Here is a 19,448-nt window from a genome sequence, read left to right as displayed (position 1 = left end):
GCTCTAAGACTCCTGATTTGGCTGTGGCTCTCTGAACCTGACCTCCTGGTTTTCTTGGTAACAGACCCTTGATCCCTGCCATTTGATTTCTCTCTTGATTCTCACTCCTGGCATTCCAGCCTGATCTGGTTCCTCTGGCCCATTCCTAGCGCTAATCCCTAGGCTGCCCACTCCCCGGCCTTTACAGCAGCTGAGCTAGCATGTGTCACTTATAAAGGGAATCGAGGGGTTCTCCATCCAGCCCATATCTGATAGTTGAGCTGGCAGGTGGTTTTAGAAAGGGAATTCACTCTTAATTTCAATACTCCAGGGGATAGAGAATCGATGCGCCTCCCCACAAAGGAATTTCCTCCAGATATTAATGCTCCTCCCTTTTAAGATGTTAATCAAAATGAAAAGATCAAAAAGGATGGAATAAATTGTGTGGTCAGAGTGCTTTTTTTTCTGATGTGTGTATTGGGTTTCTCTGGTACTGATAGAGATGGGGGACCCCACATCGGGCTGGGCGCTGCAAAGACACATAGGGAGAGACAGTCCCTGGGTACCTGGGGAAAGAGAAGTGCCCAGGGGAGGAGGAGGTATGGGGGCAGAAGGGTGTTTGGGGATATACCCCTCAGAAATTTCCACTGTCTGTACAGAGATTCCCCATCTGGCACCAAGAAGAAGCCACCTCTGGGGCGAGCAGCTGCAGAACAGCCACACAGCGAGACCTCGTGGGAATGGCTCACCCGGCACTGAGCCAGAGCCAGAGCCAGGGACTCAAAATGGGAATGAATGAGTCACAATTTGGCCTGGACACCGGGGTTCAAGCCCTGGCTCCTGGGGATTTACAGCTATTTTATATCTTGAGAACAGGTTTTAAAAAACCAAAGACTAAAAAGGAAAGACTGTGCAGAAAGAAGGAGGTATATTATACACAGATTTAACAATGTTGGTTCAGAAAGAGATCTGGTTGAATTGGTAGAGTCCCCCTACCCTGAAAGTATTTATAATGCCATAATGGTGTTCTGGGAATGGGATCTACTGCTTAGAGTGTGTGTGTGGGGGGGGGTGTTGGGATTCAGGACTCCTGGGTTTTATGTCCAGTTTAGGGAAGAGAGGTTCCCGAGCACGTTTGGAAGAGAAACTGAAAAAGAGACTTTTCCATCCCATCAAAATCCTAGGGCTAATTCTGGGAGGTGGAAAGCAATGAGTCAAACTGTGGTAGGATGAGGGTGCCGGGGTTCCCTTAGCAATGGATGGACACACCTGCAGGGCACTTAAAAATAAATCTTTTATTTACAAAGGGAAAATAAATCAACCAAGCCAGCTTGCGAGAACATAAATTCACCCCATCTTGGTTCGGCCACTGCGAGAGAAAGAAAGAAAAGAGGTGAACAACACTGCCATATTTCAATCTATAACCCACACCTCATGCTAACCTTAACAGGAGAGCTCCTGAGGCACTAGATCCAGCTGCGAAGTGTGTGCCTGGAGGTAGTGGGACTTGGTGAGTGGTGCATTTGGCCCGTCTGTGTGTTGTTTGACAGTTCATTCGTTCTCTGTGTACAGGCTGGGTAGCTGGGCTGTGGGACCCTGACAAAGCCCTGGGAGTTTTGATCAGCCCAGCTGTTTGAAGTCTCTTGAGTGGCCAATTGCTCCCTGGAGGTGAGGGGCAGAGCTGAGCTGAGCTAAGTGGAGTGACTTGGTATAAAATGTCACTTGCTAGGTGATCTCAAGAGCTGCAAACAGGGGCAGCTCACGGGGGAGTTTGGGGCGGGAGTGAGAGAGGTTTCCTTCCAGGTACAGCACTCCGTGTGATATCAAGATGGCCAGCAGTGGTGACCAGCAACAGTCATGACATGTTCCCTTCCCTGCCTGAAGCCCGAAGAGATTTCTTGTGCATGAAGTGCATGTTGGTGGCTGTGCTGGGGGGGAAAGATTCTTTGATTATAGGGAAAATTGATAAGGGAAGCCAAGGGACACAAGGAGAAATCTATGGCCAGCAGAATTAAGGGCAATAAGAAGGAATTTTAAAAATGTTTTAGGAACAATAAGAATCCTGACAATGGTATTGGTCCATTACTAGATGAAAATGGTAGAATTATACATAATAATGCAGCTATGTAGCTTAGGAAAGAGAAGGTTAAGGGTCACTTGGTCACCATCTATAAAGACCTACACAGGGAACAAATATTTAATAATGGGCTCTTCAGTGAAGCAGATCCAATAACTGCAAGTTGAAGCTAGACAAATGGATACTGGAAATAAAGTGTAAATTTTTCACAGTGAGAGTAGTTAACCACTGGAAGAATTCACTGAGGGTCGTGGTGGATTCTCCACCCCACTGATAATTTTTAAAGCAAGACTGGCGGGTTTTCTGAAAACTCTGCTCTAGTTGTTATTTGGGGGCAGGTCTCTGGCCTGTGTTATACAATAACCTACAATGTAGATTATCACAGTGCTGCCTTCTCACCTTAGAATCTATGAACTACCTCGATAACCTTACCCCCATTACAAGCTTAGCTTTTCTGGGGCACTGTCCTTGGCCAGCTGTTCTTGGTGCATTCAATTGCTAACAAAACAGGAAAATGAAAAGCAATCTGGGGATTCCCCCAGTAACCTGGGAGGTTGCATTTTTTTATTTGGTTTTATAAGGTGCCTTTGCTGGGGCAATTCCAGGCAGAGCAGAATAATAACGGTCACGCCCTACTCACGTGCTGAATTTGGAAGTGGAGCCGTAACTAGGCATTGCAGGGTTCGGGGTGAGCAAGCATATTTTCACCCCCTAGAGGCGACTCATGGAGGGGACCAAATTTCTGCCTTCAATTTAGCACAGAGGTTTTCAATTTTTTGCCAGCAGAACAGAGGCTGGTGGGAGCTGCCCGGCCCACTCGGGCCCTAGGCTCTCCATGCTGTGGGAGCTGTATGTATCTGTATAGCCCAGAAAAAAAGAAAAGGAGTACTTGTGGCACCTTAGAGACTAACAAATTTATTTGAGCATAAGCTTTCGTGAGCTACAGCTCACTTCTCACGAAAGCTTATGCTCAAATAAATTTGTTAGTCTCTAAGGTGCCACAAGTACTCCTTTTCTTTTTTGCGAATACAGACGAACACAGCTGCTACTCTGAAACCTGTATAGCCCAGGAAATCTTTGCAATGGATCCTTCTGATAGTGTTTGGCAGCACTTGTTTCCAGGAGTAGCTCATTCAGGGATTGGTCACATCTATTTTCCACAGATCTGGGGAGGGTGGCGGCAGGAGGCTCCATCTCTAAAAGTCTTCCCCGGTGGGTTCACTCTCCAGGCAGGATTCAGTCGGAGCAATGGATGCAGCTGAGGTTGGCCAAGACAGGATGAGGTGAGGCTGGATCATGGGTTGTCTCCACTGCCCCTAGCATTTCTGGTGATGACACTGGTGCAGAATCAGGGTGGAGTGGGGATGAAGGAACAGGCCCCTACCTTCCATGGGGAGGGGAAAGAGATACGGTTTGATGCGGGAGGGAATTAGGCTTGTGAATAACAGGGGGATCCAACCCTTTCACCCTTCCTTCACCCCCCCCCCCCGCCTATGTAGCCTGGATTTCTGCATTCAATCCTGAGATACCTCCATTCAGATCCGTGGGGACTGGAACCTAGAGATGACAACTTGAATAGCAACACTGCTAATATTTTTAACTGTTGCTGAGGTTAACAGGGCTGTTTCAGGAGAGTGGGTGGAGCATGGGAACTGTGGGTGGAGCTACTGGCAGCAATTCCCCCAGATACACAGTGAAATATCTGTGTATAACACATACCTCCCCTCCCTGCCACAGAGTAATATGCTCCCCTTCTCTTTCTTCACTCCCTAGGTGCACAGGGGAGTTGGAATAAGGCAGGTAAGACAACCACAGAAAAACACCAGCCTTACCTGCCCTGGGCATGTGGAATGAGAAAGAACTTGGGAGCCAGGACTCCTGGGTCCTATACCCAGCTGTGGGAAGATAGTGGGATCTAGCAGGTTAGAGCAGAGGAAACAAGGTGGTATCATTGGGGTTAGGGATAAGAGTTAAGGTTATCATTGGGTTAGGGTTAAGAGTATCATTGGGCGAAGGTTATCACTGGGTTAGAGTTAAGGGTGTCATTGGGGTTATGACAAAGTTTGTCCTGGGGGATAGGGTGAGGGTTGAAATAGGGGCTTGCTTTCTTTCTTTCTTTCTTTCTTTCTTTCTTTCTTTCTTTCTTTCTTTCTTTCTTCCTTTCCCACCTAGTGGCAGAATGAAGACAGGATGAGTTAAAGTTTTACCGAGATGGCTTCTGTTAATTTATTTAATTGGCTTATGCAAATAACACTTTTATATCTAAATGACCTTGTCCCCAGTCCCATGATATCTTTAACCTAACCTCCATGGTAGCCTCAACCCCCAATACTCTGAGCCCTGCCTGCTCTTTCTTCACTCTCTAAGCGCTTGCAACATAGACATGCCCAAACTCACCCAGCCACGTGCTGGCAGGGACATTATATCTATGTCCAACCAGGCACACTGAAGGGGACTCGTGGGATCTCTGAGGCTCAGCTGATTGTCAAATTATTGTGAGACGTTGTGTGGGGAATGAGTTTAGAGCTAAGTGAAGTAGGTTGTTGTGTTCCTAATCTGATGGGGCATCTGAAAACAGGACGCCCGTGGAGACAGCCTCTGTTTACTGTCTGGATGAGATGCAGGCTGGAGGTTCACAAAGACAAATGAACCTGCAGAGAGTGGGGGGTGAGGTCTCAGGAATGGTAGATTCCAGCTTTATGGGTTGGACAAGGGCTGGAAGAACTCACCATTTAGTGAGTAACATCCTATCAGACAGGACAGTATCTTGCTAACAGGTACAGGCTGTAGACTGTGTTTTGTTTTTCTTCTACATGTAACCTCATATTTCCACATCCTGTTCCTTGTCTTTATTTTGAATCTCTTCCTCACCCCCTGTTAAAACAACTTCACTTTGGTTTTATTGTAGGCATTTCTGTGACATATCCATGGCACAATCCAGACTAATGAGTAGCTGTGTCACCCTTTCCCCGTAACCTAGGGTGCCCGTTATGATGCCTTGCTGATGTGAGCAGTCCAGACCGGAGGCTACAAACAGCCTCCAACCCTGCAGTTTGCTCCCAGCTCTGTCTGTGTGTCTGCTACAGCCAGCCAGCCACACCCTGGCTATTACCAGCCTCAAAGAGTCCCATAGGGTGACCCCCACATACCCCCAGTCCCAGATTTCCCCCAGAAATATATGTTCTGTGCTGCCCAGCTCTCTCCTGGAAAGTGCAAGCATATTAAGTCTGTTATTCCTTTAAGGGAATACTATGCTGTGATTGGGTGTACCAGGCCCGGAGGCCCAGCTGAAGGCTTCACAGTCCTATCCCACCCCACCCCAGGGATGAGCAGTAGAGGTGAATCCTCCAAGCTGCCTAGAGAGGCTGTGGGGAAGCAGCCAATCAGAGAGAGGCTGTGGGAGCTGCCAATCTGAGCCCAGCAGGCTCCTATAAAAAGGAGCTGTTGGACAAAGCAGAACAGTGTCTCTCTGGAGCCTGAGAACAAGGATGGTGGTCCTGGCTGGCTGCAGGGCTAGACAGATAAGTGCTGGCTGGAGCCAGGCTGCAAGCAAGGGGACTGGGGCTAAAAGGGAAGTGGGCTAGGGAAGTGCGGTAGCAAATAGTTAAAGCAGCTGGTGGCTGCACTTTGTAGGGCTCATGGGTTGGGACGTGGAGTAGTAGGTGTGCCCATGTCCCAGCCGAACAACCACAGTCAGAGTGGCTAAAACCCTGAGAAAGGGAATAGCCTAGAGAGCGGGCTGTAGACCCAGAAGAGGGTCGGTAATTGTGGGACTTCTTCTCCCCCAGAGAGGAGCTGAATTATAGATAGTGACTCTGCCTGCTTCCCCAGCTCTGCAGCTAAGCGTCTCCAGGGTGAAACCCAGGAGGGGCTAAGAGACTTTGAAAGCTAGTCGAGGAAAGGCAATAACCAGGGTACTGTGATAGGCCCTGTTAGACTAGAACTGACCCCAGGGATGGGCCGAGGGGAAGAGAGCAACAGAGGATATGTGATAGGCCCTTTTGGACTGTGTATCACAGAAGGGGGCTGTTTTGAGTTGTTTCACATATGGACCAATAGTGACTCAACCAAAGGGCTGAGTCACGAGAAACCTGCCTGGGCGGGTTAACTACCAGCAGGGATCACTTGTCCTGCAATAAATCAATGGTCAGAGACAGGGAGGACAAGGGGGTATCGGGGGGAGGGTATCTGTCCCTTCTCTTTATAGTCCTGTTCTCCTTTTCAGAAGCATTTCAAACTGGGAGAAAGGCAACAGTGAGTCTGTATGGATGGGGACTCCAGGCCGTTTCTCTCCTAAGATGCAGATAACTTACCAGGACAATAATGACCAGCAAATTATGCGTTTTCAAAGCATACCTCACAAGGAAAACATTGTGAAAAGATTATTACAATAGTGGACCCAGGGGTATATTCTGTCCCAATGTCTAAGTGCTGGGAGCTAAAGAGAGGGTTGAACTGAGGGAAAAGCAGTGAACTGGGGAGCGCTGTTTCAATGGATGCAGTGGAGCAGTGCACATTGGGGGTGTGCAGAAGACAGGTGACTGGGCACTGAAGTGTAATGGAATGAGGAGCCTTCAGAGGGATAGAGCTGGTGGCTGGGGGAGTTTCCCCTCGTGGGCACAGACAGGTCTCCCTCCCATAGGGAATGGGGTAGTGGCACAACCCAGACACTGCAGGTTACCCCAAAAAGTGTCATAGTGTTCATGGGAGTTGGAATGAGACCTATAAGGTGCCCAGAGCAAAACAACAATGTTACCTGCCCTGGACATGTGGAAACAGAATATGGCTGGGGGTCAGGACTCCTGGGTTCTCTGCTGGCTTGGGGGGTGGAGTAAGGTCAAGTGGTTAGATTGGGGCAGCAGACTGGGAGCCAGGACTCTTGGGTTCTCTCCCTGGCTCTGAGAGGGGTTAGTGGGTTTGAGCAGGAGGTGCCTGCCCCCTTCTTTTTATAGTCCTGTCCCTTTTTTTGGAGAAGCAATTCCAGTGGGAAGCAGGGCAAGAGGCAGCCTGTGTGGATGGGAACTCCAGACTGTTTCTCTGCTAAGATGAAGATTTTTTCACCCCTGCCCCTTTTCCTGCCAAAGAATGGCCATTTAGCAGGCAATAGCCCATTGCTGTTGCTGACACCTGGCTGAGGGGTCAGCTTGCCCTTTGTCTCTGAGGAGCTGGTTTGGCCACCTCCCAGACTTGGAACATGTTATAGTAACATCATACAGGGGAATCTGATAACTTCATGTGCAATGTGGCCGCATGTCTCTTACCAGGACATTAATGACCAGTAAACTATGAGTTTTCAAACAATACTTCACCAGGAAAACTCCATGCAAAGATTATTACAATAGTGGACATGGGTATATTCTGTCACATCGTCTACGTGCCAGGTGCTAAGGAGAAGGTAGAACTAAGGTGAAAGCAGTGAATTGGGGAGCGCTGTTTCCACAGAGGCAGTGGATCCATGTGCATTGCAGGTGTGCCGAAGACAGGGGACTGGGCACTGGAGCGTAATGGAGTTGGGTGTGTAAATTGCTGCCTGCAGATGGGTAGAGCAGGACTCGTGACACGCCAGGAATTTCAGCAGCTGGTGGCTGGGAGAGTTTTTCCTGGTGGACGCAGGTAGGGCTCCCTCCTGCTCAGCACCCCTGAGGGGGTGGTGCAACCCAGACACTTTTTGAGGTGACCCACAGTATCACAGGGCTCGTGGGAATTGGAATCGAGCAGGAAAAGTGCCCAAAGCAAAATGCCAGTATTATCTGCCCTGAACCTGAGGGAGAGTGGGGTCTGAGGGTTGAAGTGAGTCTGGGTGGGTGGGGGTGGGGAATCATGACTCCTGGGTTATTTCCCTGGCTCTGGGAGGGGAATGGGTTGCTCTCTGATCATCAGGTAACACTTATAATTATTTACACCCTCCCCACTTTAGCTCCCTTGCCCGGAGATAATGCAGGTTCCCTGTTTTCTTCCCAGGCTGTGGCAAGCAGTTGGTCTCAGGGCACATCTTCAATGGTGAAGATGCCAAGGACAGGGCATGGCCCTGGCAGGTCAGCGTGCAGCAAAACGGCTCCCAGAACTGCGGCGGTTTGCTCATCTCTGAGAGCTGGGTGGAGTCGGCAGCTCATTGCTTCGATCCGTGAGTACCCCAGGCAGGGCAGAGACAGTGACCGTGGCTGCTCTGGAAGGACTCCCTCTCTACTGGCTTCCTGTAGCACAGTGTTCCTGTGTGGCTGGTCCCCCGCTGCTCCACCCCAGCGATGGCTGCATGTCTGCTTTAGGAAGCCATCCCCCATGTGGTGTTGTGTGGCTGTTCTCCAGCGACCCTGCCCCAGAACTGTCTTCACCCGAGTGCTGCGCAAGCCGTGCCTGTGTGGCATTGCTGTGCAGTTCTTCCCCAATCAGATTTTCTTGTATCCAGGCCTGTAGCCATTTCAGTGTATTCGGTGCAGCTGGGTGAAAAACAGATCGTCAGTGAGACCCCCCCCCAAGCCGATTTCATCAATGAAGCAGGTCATCCTCCATCCCGGTTATGACGGTGACAGTTTCCTTGCTGACATCGCCCTGGTGGAGCTGGAGAAGCCGATTGCATTCACGACCTCCATCAGCCCCCTGTGCCTGCTTGACACCTCCCATCCGTGTGCCCACTGGGAAACCCTGCTGGGTGACTGGTTGTGGGGGAACACTCTCCCACAAGGTGAAGCAGACTCGTAGCTGTTAGAGAGGGGAAGGGCAGGGGAAAGACCAGCACTGGATGAAGGTCACAGGCTGGGTGATAGCAGCCTCCTATTTACACAGATGGACTAAGAGTTGCATGGTTATACAGCTACTATTACCGTTATGGTTTTATGGCCACAGTTGTATGGTTGTAAATTCACACAATTACAGGTGTAAGATGAGGATGTGACAGAGGTCTATAAAATCATGACTGGTGTGGAGAAAGTGAATAGGGAAGTGTTTACTCCTTTGTGTAACAAAGAAATAGGGCTGACCCAATGAAATTAATAGGCAGAAGTCTTAAGACAAACAAAAGAGAAAATACTTTTTTGCACAACTCACAGCCAACCTATGGAACTCGGTGCCAGAGGATATTGTGAAGGTCAAAAGCATATTGGGTTCCAAAAAACTTGATAAGTTCATGGAGGATAGGTCCATCAATGGCTTTTAGCCAAGATGGTCAGGGACACAACTCCATGCTCTGGGTGTCCCTAAACCTGGAGGACAAGATGGATCACTCCATAAATTGCCCTGTTGTGTTCATTCCCTCTGAATGGCACCAAACACTGTGGGAAGACAGGATACTGGGCTAGATGGATGTTTAGTCTGATCCCATATGGCTGTTCTCATGGTTTAACAGCCACAGTTATACTGTGAGTTAGTTATATAGTTATACAGGTATGGTTGTACAATTGTACTATTATATGATTATACAGCTGCACACTTATACAGGTACCATTATACACAGCCCTGGAAGGACTGGATTGTTGTCAGTCAATGTTGATTTCACCGTACACACACAGACTGACAAATGTATTTTGATTGGAAATAATCAAAATTTACATATGGGCAAAAGCTGAAAAATGTTGCTTGAGAACTCAGTTTGATTTAAGGATATTTACTTTCCATTTTTTGACATGGGATATTGACAATTTGCATTTTAATGGTTATAAAGCTTTGATTCTTTGAATCTCAACCTCCACTGTCATTAAATCGTTGTTGCCTAGCACCTCCCATAAATGTCCACAACTGGAAAAATTTAGCCAATAAAAATTAAAAAATACTTAACCCATAATTTTGCAAAACTGAACATTTAAATTGATGAAAATAAAAACATTCTTAAAAAATCATTAGCATTTGATGGATGGGGGGGATTCAGTTCCTAGCACAAAGAAGAGATGTTCATGTTTGGTGTGTCTGAGTCCTAATATGGGTTTCAAACCACTCCTCTTGGTGTAGTTGGCACCTGTGTATTTGCCGATGCCGGTTCTAGACCATCAGGAAGCAGTGTCAGAGGTGGCCACCAGCTGGCACCCAGCGCTATCAAATCACACACCTAGTTACTTCCTCATGGCCTTGTCTTTAGGCCTGACCTGGAAATCAGTAGCCTCTGCTCAAAATTTAAACCCATTGAACCAAACCAGGGCAAACTGGGTGGAGACAAGGCTCAACATTTTCAAATGCACCCTACAGGCCTGAGTTTTAGGCACTTAAAGGTGCAGATGGTCTCCTAACAGGGCATTCAAATGTGGCTGTGCAGGTTAGGTGCCTAACTCCCATTGGTGGTCTGTTAGACTTAGGTTCCAAAGCACCATCTTTTGTAGGTGCCTTGGAATCTAGTGGGATTTTGAAAATCTCCTTCCTGTATCAATAAGTCATAGGGATTCAGGCACTATCTTCCCCCAAGTGTTTATAATTAAACTTAGGCTTCTAAATCAGTTTGGAGTTGCAAAGCTAATCAGAGCAACACCTAAAATACCTTTTATTTTTATATATATATATATATATATATATATATATATATATATATATATATATATATATAAAAAAAAAATCTGGGTTGTTGCCTTTAGAACATGTTAAACTAGCCACCTGCACCATCTACTCTAATCCACTAGACCCCACTCCCTTTCCAGAGCTGGGGAGAGAACCCAAGAGTCTTGGCTCCTTTGCCCCCACTCTAGCCTACTAGGCCCCACTCCCATTCCAGAGCTGGAAACTTCTTATAGATCCTTAATGTGACAGCTTATTATGTGCCACATGAGTCACCCTGCTCTCAGGCCTTTTATCCCAGCGTTTATAAGCCACTGGAGACACTGCAGGAGCTGGAGGTGCTCACTGTAGACTCCACGATTTGCAACGATCACTACCGAGAAGGATTACAAGAGCCTTCAGATTATAATCCTATCAAAGATGACATGATTTGTGCTGAGTACCCGGAAGGCTATAAAGGGGTTGCTTGGGTGAGATTCTCTGACTGAGATTGGAAGACCTCCCGCTTTCTGCTGGGCAATACACAGACCCCAAGAAAGATCAGGGCCCCCTTTGTGCTGGGCCCTGTTGGTTTGGTATTGTGTGTCGGGGGCACCCACCAAACAGTGGGCTTGGACGGAAGGGCTGAACCCTGAGTTCATTCCCCAGTGTTTTAGACAAGACACCTCTTGCCTTGAGGATGCAGCCGTAGAGTATAAAGTCAGCAGGGTCCATCAGCCCATTCAGTCTGACCTAATGTATAACCCAGCCAACAATTGCATCTGGTTACCCCTTTACTGTGCCCAGAGACATGCCTGGATAAAGCATCTCCCAGAAAGGCAGACAGTGGGAATGTGAAGCCATCGAGAGATGGAGCATCCAGCACTGCCCTCGTGGATGATGCAGACTGGACTCTTTCCAACCCTATTTCTTTCCCTCTCTAGGGTGACTCTGGGGGCCCCCTGGTGTGTGAAGAAGGATAGGATAGGTTCCGCTATTCCTACCTATATGCTTCTAGCTTTCATCCAGATCATACCACTCGATCCATTGTCTACAGCCAAGCGCTACGATATAACCGCATTTGCTCCAACCCCTCAGACAGAGACAAACACCTACAAGATCTCTATCATGCATTCCTACAACTACAATACCCATCTGCTGAAGTGAAGAAACAGATTGACAGAGCCAGAAGAGTACCCAGAAGTCACCTACTATAGGACAGGCCCAACAAAGAAAACAGAACGCCACTAGCCATCACCTTCAGCCCCCAACTAAAACCTCTCCAACGCATCATCAAGGATCTACAACCTATCCTGAAGGACGACCCATCACTCTCACAGATCTTGGGAGACAGGCCAGTCCTTGCTTACAGACAGCCCCCCAATCTGAAGCAAATACTCACCAGCAACCACACAACAGAACCACTAACCCAGGAACCTATCCTTGCAACAAAGCCCGTTGCCAACTCTGTCCACATATCTATTCAGGGGACACCATCATAGGGCCTAATCACTTCAGCCACACTATCAGAGGCTCGCTCACCTGCGCATCTACCAATGTGATCTATGCCATCATGTGCCAGCAATGCCCCTCTGCCATGTACATTGGCCAAACTGGACAGTCTCTACGTAAAAGAATGAATGGACACAAATCAGACGTCAAGAATTATAACATTCAAAAACCAGTCGGAGAACACTTCAATCTCTCTGGTCACTTGATCACAGACCTAAGAGTGGCTATACTTCAACAAAAAAGCTTCAAAAACAGACTCCAACGAGAGACTGCTGAATTGGAATTAATTTGCAAACTGGATACAATTAATTTAGGCTTGAATAGAGACTGGGAATGGATGAGTCATTACACAAAGTAAAACTATTTCCCCATGGTATTTCTGCCTCCCACCCCACCCCCCACTGTTCCTCTGATATTCTTGTTAACTGCTGGAATTAGCCTACCTTGCTTGTCACCATGAAAGGTTTTCCTCCTTCCCCCCCCCCCGCTGCTGGTGATGGCTCATCTTAAGTGATCACTCTCCTTACAGTGTGCATGATAAACCCATTGTTTCATGTTCTCTGTGTGTGTGTATATAAATCTCTCCTCTGTTTTTTCCACCAAATGCATCCGATGAAGTGAGCTGTAGCTCACGAAAGCTTATGCTCTAATAAATTTGTTAGTTTCTAAGGTGCCACAAGTCCTCCTTTTCTATAAGCCAGGAGAGAAGTTGTTTTTGGCCTTGTCATAAACATACAGTTAAGGGTAGCATAAAATCCCTCCTTTACCTGTAAGGGGTTCAAAAGCTCAAATAACCTGGTTGGCACCTGACCAAAAGGACCAATAAGGGAAGAAGACGCTTTCAAATCTTTGAGGGGAGGTTTTGTTGTGCTCTCTCGGGACAGAGAGAGGGACCATGCAGGAAAAAACATCTCCTAAAACCCTACATGAAATAAGCATCTAAGATTACAAAAATTGTAAGTAAAGCAAGGAAATGCATTAGATTATCTTTTGTTTTAGCTTATGAATTTTCCCTATTCTAAGAGGGAGGTTTATTCTTGTTTTTGGAACTTTGAAGTTGAGCCTAGAGGGGAATCCTCTGTGTTTTAAATCTTTTTATTACCCTGTAAAATTACCTTCCATCCTGATTTTACAGAGGTGCTGCTTTTACATTTTTCTTTATAATAAAGTTCTTCTTTTAAGAACCTGATTGATTTTAGTGTCCTAAAGATAAAGGGTCTGGTATGTACTTTTATTAAAGGCAATTGGTTAGTATATTATTCTCAAGCCTCCCCAGGAAATGGGGTGAAGGAGCTTGGGGGCATATTTTGGGGGAAACAGGGACTCCAAGTGGGCCTTTTCCCTGGATATTTGTCTAAATCACTTGGGAGTGGGGGCAGCAATACTGTCCAAGGACAAGGAAAGGATTTGTGCCTTGAGAAGTTTTAACCTAAGCTAGGGGGTCTTTCATGTGGGTCCCCACATCTGTACCCCAGAGTTCAGGGAGGGAACCCTGACATAGTGGAAGTGCGGTGGGATCATTTTAAACCAGAAGCACAGACCTTAGGATTTTAAAAGGACATTTTTTTTTTTAAGCTGAGAGCAGAGTAGTTAAGTTCCTGCAAGGGAATTCACAAACTGGGTTCTTTTTTTCTTTCTAGCTCTCGGGTTAGGCTAGGCTAAGCGCAGGAAGGCTAGGATGACAGGAAGTGAGGTCCAAAAGAAACTAGAATTAGCCAGATTGGCCTCCTTCCTCTCTTCCGCTTCCAACTCCAAGTGCTTTAAGGCCATTTCTCTTTCATGTTATTTCTGTCTCTCTTCAGCTTCCAAACGCTTGGAGGCAGAGGCAAAATGCTTGGAGATGGAAATAGAGATGAAACGCTTGGAGGCAGAGTGAAACGCTTGGATACGGAGTTAGAGCTGAAGCACTTAGATCTGGAAAGGGCTGAGCTGGGTCTATCAGATAACCCTAACAGTCCTTCTCCAGGTACTGCTCCCCACTCCAAAAAATTCCCCACCTACAAGACAGGCAATGATACAGAGGCCTTCTTAAAAAATTTCGAAAGGGCCTGTCTTGGGTACAGCATCTCTACAGACCAGTATATTGTGGATCTGAAGCCACAGCTCAGTGGACCCTGAGCAGAGGTGGCAGCTGAAATGCCTAAAGAAAACATGAACAGCTATGAACTTTTTTTTAAAAAGGCCAAAATTACAATGGGGCTAACACCTGAGCATGCCCATTAGTGGTTCAGAGTCCTAAAGTGGAAACCAGACATGGCATTTTCCCGATGTACCTACCCCATTGTAAAAAATTGGGATCCCTGGATATCAGGAGCCAGTGTTAAATCTCTGGAAGATCTGTCTTTCCTAATGAAAATGGAGCAGTTCTTAGAGAGTGTTCCTGAGAAAATAGAAAGATACATCCTAGATGGGAAGCCCAAAACTGTAATCGAGGTTGGGGAGATCAGAACCAAATGGGTGGAGGTGGCGGAAAAGAAAAAAGCTAATAGCAGTTCAAGCGGATATCAGAAGGGGTAACCCGAGACAACACCATACCCCAGGGGCAGCCCAAGGCCCCACCTACATCCCAAGGAAACTCCCAAACACCTTATCCTCCCATGTAGTGGGGTGGTCACCTGCTCTGGCCCTGAAGGGGTTAAAACAGCCCTAGAGAGGGCTGCAGCTGCGAAAAGCTAGGCTGATTGAGGGAAGCAGCCACAGCTGGGGCCACGCCCCAATCAGGCCACAGCTGGCCCTATAAAAGGGCTGAGGGAGAAGGACCTGACTGCTTGGGAGCTGTGCTGGGCACCTGGAGTGGAGTAGGGCTGGGGAAAGGTACAGAGGAGCTGGGGAGCTCCATCCTGGAAAACCTACAGGCTGCAGGCCTTGCTAAAGGCCTGGAAAGGTACTAAGGCTACAGGGGGGTAGCCTGGCAATAGGCAGAGGCAGGTGGTCCAACCCCCTCTTGCTGATGATGAGTGGTTTACAGACAGCAGTCTGCCCTGGTGAGCAAGGGCTAGATGATGACTGGCAGTAGCCACTGAGGCAAGGTGGGTTTAGAGGGTTGGGGGTTCTCCTGGGTGGGGACCCCAGAGTGTGGGGACTGCTGGGGCAGAACCCCCAAGTTAAAGGCACTGGGGTCTGGGAGGGACACGGGACCAGTGGTAGGTGAGACACCTGGCCTGCAGAGGGTGCTCTAGGCTGGAAGAGCTAATTCCCAAGAGGACCAGCAGGAGGTGCTGCACTGGGGAGTCGTCACCCCGCTACATCCCACCACACCAGTCTCCAGCAACCCACCTTGCCCCAGTGACCCATCAGCTGGGTGATGTTTCAAATGTAACAAGCTGGGGCATGTAAAGATCAACTGCCCCAAGAACCCCAACAGATTGGTGTGATTCTGGGGTAACAAACTGCAAAGGTCCCCAGGCCTGGATGCCTCCCAGATACCCTCCAAGTGAAGGGAAATTGTGAGAGTGGACAGGAAGAAGGTTATTGTGTGGAGGGACACTGGAGCACAGATGTCAGCTATCCACTAATCCTTAGTGGACCCCAAATTCATCAACCAAGAGGCCCAAGTGATGATTCAACCCTTCACGTCAAACTCTTTAAACTTGCCTACAGCCAAGTTACCTGTCCAGTATAAAAGCTGGTTAGGAACGTGGACTTTTGCAGTCTAGGGTGATTATCCCATTCCCATGCTGCTGGGGGAAGACTTGGCCAACCATGTGAAGCTAGTCAAGAGGGTTGGAATGGTCACCTGCAGTTAGGCTAAACACTCCTCCAAATCTATCCTTGTTCCTGAGCTTTATACAAGGGCCCCATCTGTGTTATCAGAGCCCCAAACTAAGGTGGTAGAACTGGATCCCCTGCCAATGACTGCAACATCAGTAGTGGATCCAGTCCCAGAGACCCAACCAGAACCAGAATGGACAGAGCAGCCAGCACTGAATCCAGTGCTTGCAACCCCGTCGTCTACTCCAACGTCAGAGGGCACCACCGAGCCTGCACTGGCAGCAGCAGATAAATCTACACAAGAGGTTAAACCGGAGCCTGAAATACAACATAGTGCACCAGCAAAGAGCGGTTCACAGTCAACAGAAACATCCCCATCACGTACATCGCTTCCAGTGGGACCAAGCCCAAGTCCACAATCCAGTGATGTCTCCAGCATCAAGGGAACAGTTCCAGGCAGAGCAGAAAGTGTATGAGAGACTCAGTGGAGCTTGGATGGTGGCACAGAGTGACCCACTGCCCTCACAGCTCTTCTAATTGATCCAGGTTTGTTGTAGAAAGAGGACTTTTATACAAGGAAACTTTCTGGTGGCCACCAGGAAGACTGGCATCCTCAAAGACAGTTGGTAGTTCCAACTAAGTACCGGGAAAAGCTCTTGAGCTTAGCCCACAATCATCCTAGTGGCCATGCTGGAGTGAACAGGACCAAAGACTATTTGGGTAAGTCCTTCCACTGGGAGGGAATGGACAAGGACGTTTCTACCTATGTTCAGTCTTGTGAGGTGTGCCAAAGAGTGGGAAAACCCCAAGACCAGATCAAAGCCTTTCTCCAGCCACTCCCCAGGAACTAACATTCTGGACTTTGTAACCAATAGCTCAGTGGTTTGAGTAATGGCCTGCTAAACCCAGGGTTGTGAGTTCAATCCTTGAGGGGGCCATTTAGGGATCTGGGCCAAAAATTGGGAATTGGTCCTGCTTTGAGCAGGGGGTTGGACTAGATGACTTTCTGAGGTCCCTTCCAACCCTGATAGTCTATGACTGCAGGCTTTTTAACCTACAAAACACCCTCTGAAACTCTTTAGCCCTTGCTAGAGAGAACCTAAAAGATGCTCAGGAAGAGCAAAAAGCCTGGTATGATAAACATGCCAGAAAGCATTCCTTCAAAGTAGGGGACGAGGTCATGGTCTTAAAGGTGCTCCAGGCCCATAAGATGGAAGCATCGTGGGATGGGCCATTTACAGTCCAAGAGCACCTGGGAGATGTTAACTATCTCATAGCATCCCCCCACCTCAAACCTAAAGCCTAAAGTGTACCATGTTAATTCTCTAAAGCCCTTTTATTCCAGAATTAAAGGTTTGTCAGTTTACAGCCCCAGGGAGAAGATGATGCTGAGTGGCCTGAAGGTGTCTACTAGGAAGGTTGCTGGTGGTGTGGAAGAGGTGAACCTCTTCGTGACCCTCGGGTGTATGCAGAGACAGCAGATCAAGGAGCTGTACGCTAGCTACGCGCCGACATTCTCAGCCACCCCAGTATTGATTGAACGGGCATACCACTCCATTGACACAGGTAATGCTCACCCAATTAGAGCCCAACCTTACCAGGTGTCTCCTCAAGCTAAAGCTGCTATAGAATGGGAGATCCAGGATATGTTACAGATGGGTGTAATCCACCCCTCTGGCAGTGCCTGGGCATCTCCAGTGGTTTTAGTTCCCAAACCAGATGGGGAGATATGTTTTTGCGTGGACTACCGTAAACTAAATGCTGTAACTCGCCCAGACAACTATCCAATGCCGCACACAGATAAACTATGAGAGAAACTGGGACGGCCCAGTTCATCTCTACCTTGGACTTAACCAAGGGGTACTGGCAGGTACCGCTAGATGAATCCGCCAAGGAAAGGTCAGCCTTCATCACCCATGTCGGGCTGTATGAATTTAATGTGCTCCCTTTTGGGCTGCGAAATGCACCTGCCACCTTCCAAAAACTTCTAGATGGTCCCCTAGTGGGATTGGGAGAATATGCAGTCGCCTGCCTTGATATGGCCATATTTTCTGATTCATGGGCAGAATACCTGGAGCATCTCCGGAAAGTCTTTGAGTGCATAAGGGAGGCAGGACTAACTGTTAAGGCTAAAAAGTGTCAAATAGGCCTAAACAGAGTGACTTACCTTTGATACCAGGTGGGTCAAGGAACTATCAACCTCCTACAGGCCAAAGCGAATGCTATCCAAAAGTGGCCTGTCCCAAAGTCAAAGAAACCAGTCCAATCCTTCTTAGGCTTGGATGGATATTACAGGCGATTTGTACTGCACTACAGCCAAATCGCTGCCCCACTGACAGACCTAACCAAAAAGAAAGAGCCAAATGCAGTGCAGTGGACTGAAGAGTGTCAGAAGGCCTTTAACCAACTTAAAGCGACACTCAAAGGCTTTCTCTGTCTCTGTGATGCTTTTGCTGGGAACAGAAAAGGAATGGAGTCTTAGAACTTAGTAAGTAATCTAGCTAGAGATGCGTTAGATTATGATTTCTTTAAATGGCTGGTAAATAAGCTGTGCTGAATGGAATGGAGATTCCTGTTTTTGTGTCTTTTTGTAACTTAAGGTTTTGCCTAGAGGGATTCTCTATATTTTGAATCTGATTACCCTATAAGGTATTTACCATCCTGATTTTACAGAGGTGATTATTTTACTTCTATTAAAATTCTTCTTTTAAGAACTTGATTGCTTTTTCATTATTGTTAAGATCCAAGGGTTTGGGTCTGTGTTCACCTATGCAAATTGGTGAGGATTTTTATCAAGCCTTCCCTAGAAAAGGGGGTGTAGGGTTTGGGGAGGATTTTGAGGGGAAAGACGTTTCCAAGCAGGCTCTTTCCCGGTTATATATCTGTTAGATGGTTGATGGTGGCAGCAGTAAAGTCCAAGGGCAAAAGGTAAAATAGTTTGTACCTTGGGGAAGTTTTAACCTAAACTGATAAAAATAAGCTTAGGGGGTTTTCATGCAGGTCCCCACATCTATATCCTAGAGTTCAGAGTGGGGAAGGAACCTTAACATCATGTCTGACCCTGTCAGACATGATGTTAAGGGCCCCAGACTTTGAGAAACTGTTCCTAGTACCACAGATGCATCTGAGTGTGGTGTGGGAGCAGTTTTAATGCAGGAAGGACCGGATTAAGAATTCCATCCTGTCGTGTTTCTCAGCAAAAAAAACTGACTGAGCGGGAAAGCCACTGGTTAATCACCGAAAAGGAATGTTACACCATTGAGTACGAGCTGAAAAAGCTACGCCCATACGTTTGGGGACGGCATTTCCACCTGCAAACTAACCATGCTGCGCTGAAGTGGCTTCATAACATCAAGGACAATAACAAAAAACTTCAGTGGAGTTTAGCTCTCCAAATTTTAATTTTGAAATACAACACATTTCAGAAGCTTCTAAAGTGGCTGATGCACTCTCCCATAAGTTTCCCAAAATCAACTGGTTAAAATCGTCCTTAAAATGTGGAAAATATTGTTAGTTTTTATATAATCATAGTATATCTAAAGGTGCATGTGTCTTATTAATTCTCTTTTCTCCTAGAGCTCCAGGAAGAAATCGCAGCCAGTGTGAAGCAGGCTGTCCAACACCATCTGTGATTCTGGGGGCATGTCATAAACATACAGCTAAGGGTAGCATAAAATCCCTCCTCGACCTGTAAAGGGTTAATCAATTCCATCAA

The 19,448-nt window shown here is 47.4% G+C and overlaps 1 pseudogene; it reads left to right on the top strand.

Annotated features, from left to right (window-relative positions):
• The first annotated feature begins 7,403 nt into the window (after positions 1-7,403).
• On the top strand, positions 7,404-11,493 carry LOC119856826 (annotated as a pseudogene).
• Positions 11,494-19,448: the final 7,955 nt, after the last annotated feature.

This window comes from Dermochelys coriacea, chromosome 6 (genome assembly GCF_009764565.3).
Source record: "Dermochelys coriacea isolate rDerCor1 chromosome 6, rDerCor1.pri.v4, whole genome shotgun sequence".
Classification (NCBI taxonomy): Eukaryota; Metazoa; Chordata; order Testudines; family Dermochelyidae; genus Dermochelys; species Dermochelys coriacea.
This window is presented reverse-complemented; position numbering and strand designations above follow the sequence as displayed.